The sequence below is a fragment of the Alosa alosa genome, chromosome 17 (assembly GCF_017589495.1).
Source record: "Alosa alosa isolate M-15738 ecotype Scorff River chromosome 17, AALO_Geno_1.1, whole genome shotgun sequence".
NCBI lineage: Eukaryota > Metazoa > Chordata > Actinopteri > Clupeiformes > Clupeidae > Alosa > Alosa alosa.
Genome location: NC_063205.1, coordinates 1,527,071 through 1,537,070, shown reverse-complemented (window position 1 = coordinate 1,537,070; position 10,000 = coordinate 1,527,071). Strand labels below are relative to the sequence as shown.

The 10,000-nt window shown below is 49.0% G+C and overlaps 1 pseudogene; it reads left to right on the top strand.

The window, feature by feature from the left end:
* LOC125310953 overlaps positions 1–10,000 on the top strand; it is a 162,665-nt pseudogene that overhangs the window by 127,794 nt on the left and 24,871 nt on the right.

The window sequence follows — 10,000 nt, the reverse complement described above, 5'->3', positions numbered from 1 at the left end:
TGTATATCACCAGAGTTCATCAACTCATAGTCGCATCAATGCAAAGAAATAATTGTTGCTATTGAAGGAGGTTAATTTATTTTCATTGTGTCCCCTAGGTTATATCATCTGTGGCCTGAAATGCCTTGTATGTGAAAAACTTATTCCCCCAAGTATTCTGAATTTATTTTCAGCATATAAGGTCATCATATCATAGATTATTATGGCCATTATTTGAACAGTGAAAATAATAATAAAGAGTTTTGAACTTTAATGTCACTAATGCTGATTATTTAATGATTCATTTAATTTAAATATTTAAAATACTTTCACAGCAAAATTATATATGCGATTAATTTAGATTAATTAATCACAGAGTATGTAATTAATTAGATTATTTTTTTTAATCAATTGACAGCCCTAGTATGCACATGTACAGGGTGTTTCATGAAAATACTGCCGAGAGCAGACTAACAAGCAAAACGATGGCGTTTAGTTTGCCTTTGTAGCATCTCTGGCTAGCCTTTTGCGTTTGTAGCCATCTCTGGCTAGCCTTTTGCTCAGGCAAATAAGACATAACTTCTGCAGACTGGGGGGGGGCATGTTAGCCTTAGCATTGGACCAGCAAAACAGACACATGATTACTAGTCTTGAATTTCCCCTTGGGGATCAATAAAGTATCTATCTATCAAAGTATCTATCTATCTATCTATCTCTCTATCTAGTCGCCAATGAGTTAGCATTATCACTAGCAGCTATTGTGGTAGCATTATCACTAGCAGCTAATGCAGTAGCATTATCTCTAGTCACTAATGCGGTAGCATTATCCCTAGGGCAGCCGTGGCATACTGGTTAGCGCTTCGGACTTGTAACCGAAGGGTTGCCGGTTTGAACCCCAACCAGTAGGCATGGCTGAAGTGCCACTGAGCAAGGCACCTAACCCCTCACTGCTCCCCGAGCGCCGCTGTTGTTGCAGGCAGCTCACTGCGCCGGGATTAGTGTGTGCTTCACCTCACTGTGTTTACACTGTGTGCTGAGTGTGTTTCACTAATTTACGGATTGGGATAAATCCAGAGACTAAATTTCCCTCACGGGATCAATAGAGTATATATACTTATACTTAATGCGGTAGCATTATCACTAGCCACTAATGCGGTAGTATTATCACTAGCCGCTAATGCGGTAGTATTATCACTAGCCGCTAATGCGGTTGCATTACCACTAGTCGCTAATGTAGTAGCATTACCACTAGCAGCTAATGTGGTAGCATTTTCAGGTTAGCTTTAACCACACAGCACTAACAGAGGAGCAGCGACTAAATGTCATTAATGTGCTTCAGCATTAGGGATCAGGCTGTGTCTCACTCACTCACTCACTCACTCACTCACTCACTCACACACAAACATGCACTTGCGCACACAAACACACACTTGCGCACACACACACACAGACACACACACACAAACAGACACACACACACACAAACACACACACACACACACACACACAGGTGGCCTCTGGTGCTGCTCAAAGCCTGTCACCACAGCAGAGTGGGAAATACCATCCTTCTGCTGACAGAGGTGTGTGTTGGGGTGGGGGGGGAGTAGTCTGATAGTGTGTGTATGTGTGTGTGGAAGTCGGTAGAGTAAAGAGGCAGAGAAAAGAAACTGTCTGCACCAGAGCCACAAGGACTTCTGCTTCAGTTCCATCAGCACAAGAGTGTGTGTGTCAGGATGGGAACTGGCAAGATTGTGTGTGTGTGTGTGTGTGTGTGTGTGTGTGTGTGTGTTAGAGAGAGATGGAGAGTGAGGAGAGAGAGAGAGAGCACACACTCATATGCACTCAAACATACTCACCTGCAAAGACACACACATTCACTCACACACACACACACACACACACACTCACACACACACAGTCTGTTCAGCCCTGGCTGTAGAAAAGGACTGATGGAGCAGTTTAGCTACTTTGGTTTGGTCTTGGCCTGTGGCATCACTTGGGACCTGTGTGTGTGTTGTTAGACACAGAACCCAAGTGAATAAATACTCCGGAGGCTTTAGAGGATGAAGCTCTTTATGAGGCGTGTCATATCATTACAACCCACCGAAGGGCTTTGGGAATAGGGTGGAGGTGTGTGTGTGTGTGTGTGTGTAAGGATGAAGGAGTGTGTGTGGTTTTAGAGTTAAACAGTTGGATTTGATCCACAGATGTGCTACAGACAAATCCTCAGGGACACAGACACACAGACAGACACACACACACACACACACAGAAACCTGTGAAAAAGCCCAGTAAATTCACCATGTGAGAGGAGTGAAATACCACATGCTGTAAACGCTCCTGTGTATGTGTGGTGTGTTCTGTAGGTACATACAACTCAGAGTAGATCAGAAACAGTGGGTATGCATGTGGTCTAAACCCGTTGTAGTCCTAGATAGAGATAGGAGATGTGTGTGTGTGTGTGTGTTGGAGTGTGTGTCTGTGTGTGTGGTTGTGTTGCCTGACCGTGCTGTTCAGCACCTTGTATTGGGACTGATTGACTACCATGGAAAAGATGGAGGCTTGTGAATGTATCTTTAATGTGTGTGTGTGTGCGTGTGCTCTGGTCTTCAGTCTGATTTATTCTCTTCTGAGGCTCCTCCGCATCCGGGGCCGTCAGACACATGTCTGCACCTAAGCACGCACGCACGCACACACACACACACACACACACGCATGCACACACACACACGCACACACACACATACACACGCATGCACACACACACTCTCTCTTAGCTGTCCATCGTGTCCTATGATGACGCTTTGGTTCCAGGGGGTTGGGGAGGGGGTGATTGGTCAACGCTTGTTGCCGCTGGATGCCACTCCCTCACATGGCTATGAGGCCGCATTTTGGAGCCGTGACACTCTTCCACAGATGGAGCAGGTATGTCCTGATGATTGGGAGGTGGGGTCTGCCTGTCGGGTGTCGCTAAGCACGCCTTGCAGTCCCTCCTTGGATGAAGGTGTCGCTGGATTTGCTCAGCTGCTTTGTCGTCAGCTTTCCTCCAGGCTGGTCTGCTGGATGCTATTGGCAGATTAAGAGTTCTTTGATAAAGTCCTTGTATGTCGTCTCTTCTGGCCACCAGCAGCCCTTGGAGTTGACAACTGTCCATAAAGGACTGGGCGGGGACCGATAAGCCAGGCATGCGAGAATGGTGTGGCCAACCCAGCGTAAATGCCTCTTGACAGAGCTGCTTCCATGCTTTGGTGGTGCCAGTTCCAGTCAGAATGTCAGTATGGGGGGCGGTGCCCTGCGACAGGTTGAGTATTTTTGGAGGCATCTGATGTGGAAACATCTCCAGGCTGCTTAATGTGGTGGCCTGTACGGCGTCCATGTTTCTGCCCCATAGAGCAGGGGTGGTGACACAGACTGCATTGTGACAGCTACTTTGGTACTGATTTTTAGGTTGTTGTTGCCGAATACTCTCTTCCTAAAGCCAAAGGCTGATGAGGCTTTGTTGATCCGATGGTGGATTTCAAGGCTGTCAAGGGTGGTATCTGCAGAGAAAGTGTGGAGCCCAGGTATGTAAAAATGGTCAACAAGACTGAGTGGACTGCCATTGATGTGGAAGCCAACATGTGAAGGAGATTTGGTACAGAGTTGCGCCATAACCTCTGTCTTCTTGGTGTTTGCTTGAAGACCAAAGGACTGATACAACGCTGGAGATGGTGTCCAGGGCATGCTGCATGGATTCTGGGCTGTGTGCCAAGACAGCACAGTCGCCTGCATACTGGAGCTCATGGATGTGGCAGGTTGATGTCTTTGTCTGGACTTGGAGCCGGATGTTGAAGAGGTTGCCATCAAGTATTCCAGGTCTATACCATCTTTGTGCTGCAGGGCTGATTGGAACAGTCGGTGATTGCTGTGAGGAGGAGATTGAACAGTACTGGTGCCAGGACACAGCCTTGCTTCACCCCAACATTGACCTTAAAGGGATCAGACTGAAGCCTCCCATAACAACTCTGGCTTGCATGCCATCGTGCAATTGTTGCAGGATAGAGAACTTGGGTGGTACACCAAGTTTGCCAAGTTGTGCCGAGCATGTCGGTTAATGGTGTCAAAGACTTTGCTGAGGTCGATGAAGGCTTATGTAGAGGTCTCTGGCGCTGCTCTCTGCTTTTTCTCAAGTAGCTGCCGTGGAGCAAAGATCATGTCAGTTGTGGACCTGCACTTACGGAAGCCACACTATGTTTCAGGAGAGTAAGTTCTGAGATGTACTCGAGCAGTCCAGTCGGGAGAGCATAATCTTTGCAAGGACTTTGCCTGCTGTGGAGAGGGCCCGAAATTCCTCACTGTTGCCACAGTCTGCTCTGTCCCCTTTCTGCTTATAGAGAACGATAATGTTGGCATCCTTCCCAGTCACAAGTGCGTTCTCAGACTGCCAGATTTTGGTGATCAGGAGGTGTAAGCGGCGTGTGAGGGGAGGTAGCCCCCATGTTTGAACACCTCGCTGAGAAACCATGGTCCTGGGCTTTGTTATTTTTCAGGTTCCTGATCGCCTTGGATGTTTCTCCGAAGTCAGGAGGGCTGTCCAAGTGTTGCATCTGTGGCATAACAGGCGCCTTGTCAAGGATGTTGGGGTCTGCAGGGTTGCTGTGATTGAGGAGACCTTTAAAATGTTTGGCCCAACGCTCAAAGATCTCTTGGCGGTCCTTCAGGAGGCTGTCTCCAGCAGCAGATCTAACAGGAGTGAGGGTTTGCTTCCTTGGTCCATAGAGAGCTTTGATGGCATCATAAAAGCCATGCGTGTCACTACAGTCAGCAAGATGTTGAATTTCTTTTGCTTTCTCCAGCCACCAGGTATCTTCCATGGCCGTTAGTGACAGCTGTGCTTTGGCTCTAGCGTTGGTGTAGTTGTTTTTTAGCATGGAGGATTGTGGGTTGGAGAGCAGGGCTTTGTGGGCCTGCTGTTTTTCTTGCAGAGTCAAATGGATATAAGAAGAGTTGTTGTCAAACCAGTCCTGATGTTTTCTGACCTTGGTGCCAAGGGCTGTTGAGGTGGCAGAGTGGATGGCGGCAGATAGAACTGGCCAGTCTCGGCGGCTGGGACTTTCTGAATGACTTCATCAAGACGATGGTAGAAATCTTCTTTTGTGTTGTTATCTGCATCCAGGGTTGGTGCATAAGCACTGATGAGTGTGGCAAAGCGCTTCTTGGTAAGAGGAATCGCCCTGTCATCAGGCTCACTGATGCCCACAGGGGATTCGGGATTTGCTGCAGCAGCTTGTTTTCACAGCAAAACCCACACCGTGGATCTGACGCATGCCGGAACCCCTTTCCTGAAGAAGGTGTAGCCTGCACCCACTTCCATCAGGGAATCCTCGCCATGTAACCTGGTCTCACTGGGGGCTGCAATGTCTATGTTGTATCTTGCAAGGTCAAGGGCTACAGAGCTCTGTTGGTCTGTTGGATGTTACAGGCATGTCTAGTAGGGTCACCGGACATTCCAGGTGGCAATGTTCAGATGAATATTCTTTTTGGTTTTTCGACGCGCGGTAGGGGGATGCTCCGATGGCTGCGGCTAGCCATCCAGAGTGTTGAGGAACAGACAATTTTAGACCACCTTTTCCAGGTCCTTCCCGTCAGGGGAGTGAGCAGTGTGGAGCTGCTCAGTCGCAGTGGAAGCTGCCGGTGATGCTGCCCCATCCCGCTTAACCTGGCGGCCGTCACTCCCACTGCCGCCTGTGTGCATGGTTTGACTAGGCACTTCCAGCCACATCCTTGGCCTGTGCCTGCCGCCATTCCACATCGCCACAGGGCTTTGGTGGGGGGCTTGGGGGTGGGGTGGAAAGGAAAGGGAGTGGATGGAACAAGGAGCTTGCGCAAGGGAAGAGTTTAGGGTGAGGGTAGGGGTGCGCAGTCCTTACTCCCACCATTCTTCGCACAAACAGAGTAGCTTCCAGTGGCATGAGGAACTCACGACGACCTTCCTCTGGTTTGAGCTGCAGGGGACTGCGGTAATCCCGTTTTGCTGGGTTCCGTCTATTGCCTGTCCCCACCTGCAGATTTGTGTTCAGGGTTTACTCCCCTAGCCTTCATCCGCCTTCCCAGCCGTTGTGGAACGTCTTCCTGTTGCCATCCTCCGCCTGGTCCACCATTGAGGTCTTTGCTATTTGCCCATAGCTGGGGCAGGGGTTAACGGGCAGCAGGGCGTGTCCACACTGTAGTGGGCCTGCATGCCGCGTCTCTGGGGCCCCCTGCTACTCCGAGATCCCATACAGCTTTGCCTGGAACCGCAAGGTACCAGTTACCGTGCGTGGCCACGAGGAGGCGTGTAAGGGTCTTGGCAATGGAGAGGCTGTGTACCTGCAGAGGAGACTTACGCGCTCGGCTCCTCTTTTCGCCTCCCCCCTAGGGAGGTGGCTAGCCGGTGGCGGTAGCTGAAAGCAGAGAGCAACAAGCAGGAGCGACATGCAGCATGCACTAACCTGCACTAACCAGCATGCACTAACCTGCACTAACCAGCATGCACTAACCAGCATGCACTAACCAGCATGCACTAACCTGCACTAACCAGCATGCACTAACCTGCACTAACCAGCATGCACTAACCAGCATGCACTAACCTGCACTAACCAGCATGCACTAACCAGCATGCACTAACCTGCACTAACCAGCATGCACTAACCTGCAAGCACTGGTTCTACACTAACACTACTGCACTGGCGTACACATCCCACTAACCGGCCTGTCCTAACCACACACACACACACACATACACATACATACACATACACATACACACACACGCACACACACATACACACGTGTTTCTCTCTCTCTTTCTCTCTCTTTCTCTCTCTCTTTTTCTCGTTCTCTCTCACTTTCTCTCTCTCTTTCTCTCTCACTTTCTCTCTCTTTTTCTCTCTCTCTCTCTCCCTCTCTCTCTCTTTTCAGACTGTCTTCTGCATTCTTTCTTTCACTAAATGAGTGCTGACTCATATGATTTATAGTGATGGTGTAACAGGGCTTTTCACACACACACACTAATGGTCTTATTCTCTCACTTTCTCTCTCTTTCTCTCTCTTTTTTCTCGTTCTCTCGGTCTGGTGGTTAGTTTGCTGTAAGCTGAAGTGTGTTTGGGCTGTGTGTATGTTTGTGTGTGTGTGTGTGAGAGTGCTGGAGGAGTGTGTTTGTGTTGGGGGGGTGATATGTGTGTGTGTGTGTGTGTGTGTGTGTGTTTACATTGCATTAAAACCATACGTAACAGCCTGCCTCATATACCCTTCCTGCGTGTGCGTGTGCGTGTGTGTGTGTGTGTGTGTGTGTGCGTGTGTGTGTGTGTGTTTAACAGGGCTCAAAGGCTCTCTTTCTGCGTGGGCAGCAGAACCAGAGTTACACCCCTGATGTTGGTCATGCTGGTGTTGAGAGAAAGATAGCACTTTCATCCGTAGTGTGTGTGTGTGTGTGAGCGTGCCTGTATTTTACCTGTGTGTGTGTGAAAGAGAGTGTGTGTGTGTGTGTGTGATTAGTGTCTCTAGAGTAGTGATTTACAGTGTTTTAGGATGGAATGAGGTCATTCAGTTCATCAGCACAATGAAGCATCAGACAAGGAATGGAGAGAGAGGGAGTGTGTGTGTGTGTGTGTAGTAGAGAGCAAGAGAGACACAGATGCGTGTGTGTGTGTGTGAGGAAGAGAGACAAATAGTTATGGAGGATGTGTTTTTGTGTGTGTGTGTGTCTATGTGTCCTGTCACTCCTAGCTACGGCGTCGTGACCCTTTCGGAGTTCTGTGTCGGGGGCTTTGCATCGCGGTGCATTTCGCCTCCAGAACTCTAGGGGGTGTGTGTCATCTGCCTCTGTGTCGCTCACCACCGAAGCGGTGCTCCGCATAGACTGCTGTCCTGTCCTCTCATTCTCTCTCTTATTCTCTGTGTGTGTGTGTGTGTGTGTGTGTGTGTGTGTGTGTATGTGTATGTATCTGTCCTCACCACTGAAGCGGTGCTCCCCATAGACTGTTGTCCTGAAATGTTAATCTTATTTGTATGGCCTTTTCTTGCTTAGATTTTGTAAAAAGTATCGAGATATACACGCAGTAAAATCCATTGACCTAGTTATTGTAGCCAGAAAATAAGTCTGAGGTTATTTTCCAGGTGTCTGCCAACCAGTTTAAGTTATGTTAGCAAGTGAACTTTAGCATAACTGCCCACAAAGTACTGCTTGCTGGCAAAGTGCTAATTCCAAAACGTTACTGACATATAGACACTTTACAAACGGATAATCCCGTCATTGTAACCAAAATATGTCTGAGTTTATTTACAAAGCTCAGGTCAGTGAAGTAGCATGTTGCTACTCCCAACAGTAGGCTGCTTGAAACACCAGTTATCAACACACAGGATGAGTTGAGTCCTTGCGGTCTGCGTGGCCTCGTCGCGAGGTTACACATTTGTGGAGGTGCAGGTGGAGCAACAGCGGAGGGGTCGGAGGGGGGTTTGCGACGACACAGAGGGGTCAGGGGGGGACGCCATCGATTCGACGCAGAAGCTTAAATCAGCCGTTAGCCTGCGAGTGCCAGTAGTTGTTCCTCCCTGCAGACAGGAGGCGCTGTGAGTCTCTTGTGTGCTGTATTAATGTGATGTTTGTTCTTGCTCCTCCCTGCAGACAGGAGGCGCTGCTGGCTGCCATCAGTGAGAAGGACGCCAACATCGCGCTGCTGGAGCTGTCGGCCTCCAAGAAGAAGAAGACTCAGGACGAGGTCGCGCTGCTGAAGAGGGAGAAGGACCGCCTCGTCCAGCAGCTCAAACAGCAGGTGGGACACATGACCGTCTGGGTCACATGACTGGGCCGTCTGGGTCACATGACTGGGCCGTCTGGGTCACATGACCGTCTGGGTCACATGACTGGGGCGTCTGGGTCACATGACTGGGGCGTCTGGGTCACATTTTTGACGTCTCCTCTAAACCACACACACACACACACACACACACACACACACAGTGCACATGCTCACCCACATTCACCAGTGCACATGCTCACCCACACACACACAGTGCACATGCTCACCCACACACACACAGTGCACATGCTCACCCACATTCACCAGTGCACATGCTCACCCACACACACACAGTGCACATGCTCACCCACACACACACAGTGCACATGCTCACCCACATTCACCAGTGCACATGCTCACCCACACACACACAGTGCACATGCTCACTTACACACACACGGTGCATGCTCACCCACATTCCGCAGTGCACATGCTCACCCGCATTCACCGGTGCACATGCTTTCCGCACACATTCACCAGTGCACATGCTCACCCACATTCCTGGTGCACGCTGCTCACCCACATTCACCGGTGCACATGCTCACCCACATTCACCAGTGCACATGCTCACCCACATTCACCAGTGCACATGCTCACCCACACACACACAGTGCACATGCTCACCCACATTCACCACCAGTGCAAATCACTAATCTACTACCGTCGGTCCCATATTTCCACCGTCTTGCGTGTATGTGTCACTTAATATCCATTTCTATACAAACCAAGACGTGTCGTGTCGCTTAATATCCATTTCTATACAAACCAAGGCGTTAATGCGTGTCCTTAATATCATTTCTATACAAACCAAGGCGTTAATGCATTGTCACTTAATATCCATTTCTATACAAACCAAGACGTGTATGTGTCATAATATCCATTTCTATACAAACCAAGGCCGGCGGACTCCTAAAAATGGCTAAGCACCCACATAGGTATTATCTAAATTAACTATGTACCAAAAATGACATTTTACATTGACTCAAAGAAGGCTGTAAATGGTGCTAACGTGTACACAACAGCTTGGAAGTCCAGTGGAATTTTAATTTCATGGCGAAATTCTCGGTCCTAACCGTTCATGTGCGTTGAAGCGGTGTAAATTAAGGGGACCCATCAGGCCAGCACTATAACTCCGGTGGTAAACAAAATCGGATATTTCAGGCAGTAAATGCTCCTGTTAAGAACCAAACCAGATTTTGTTC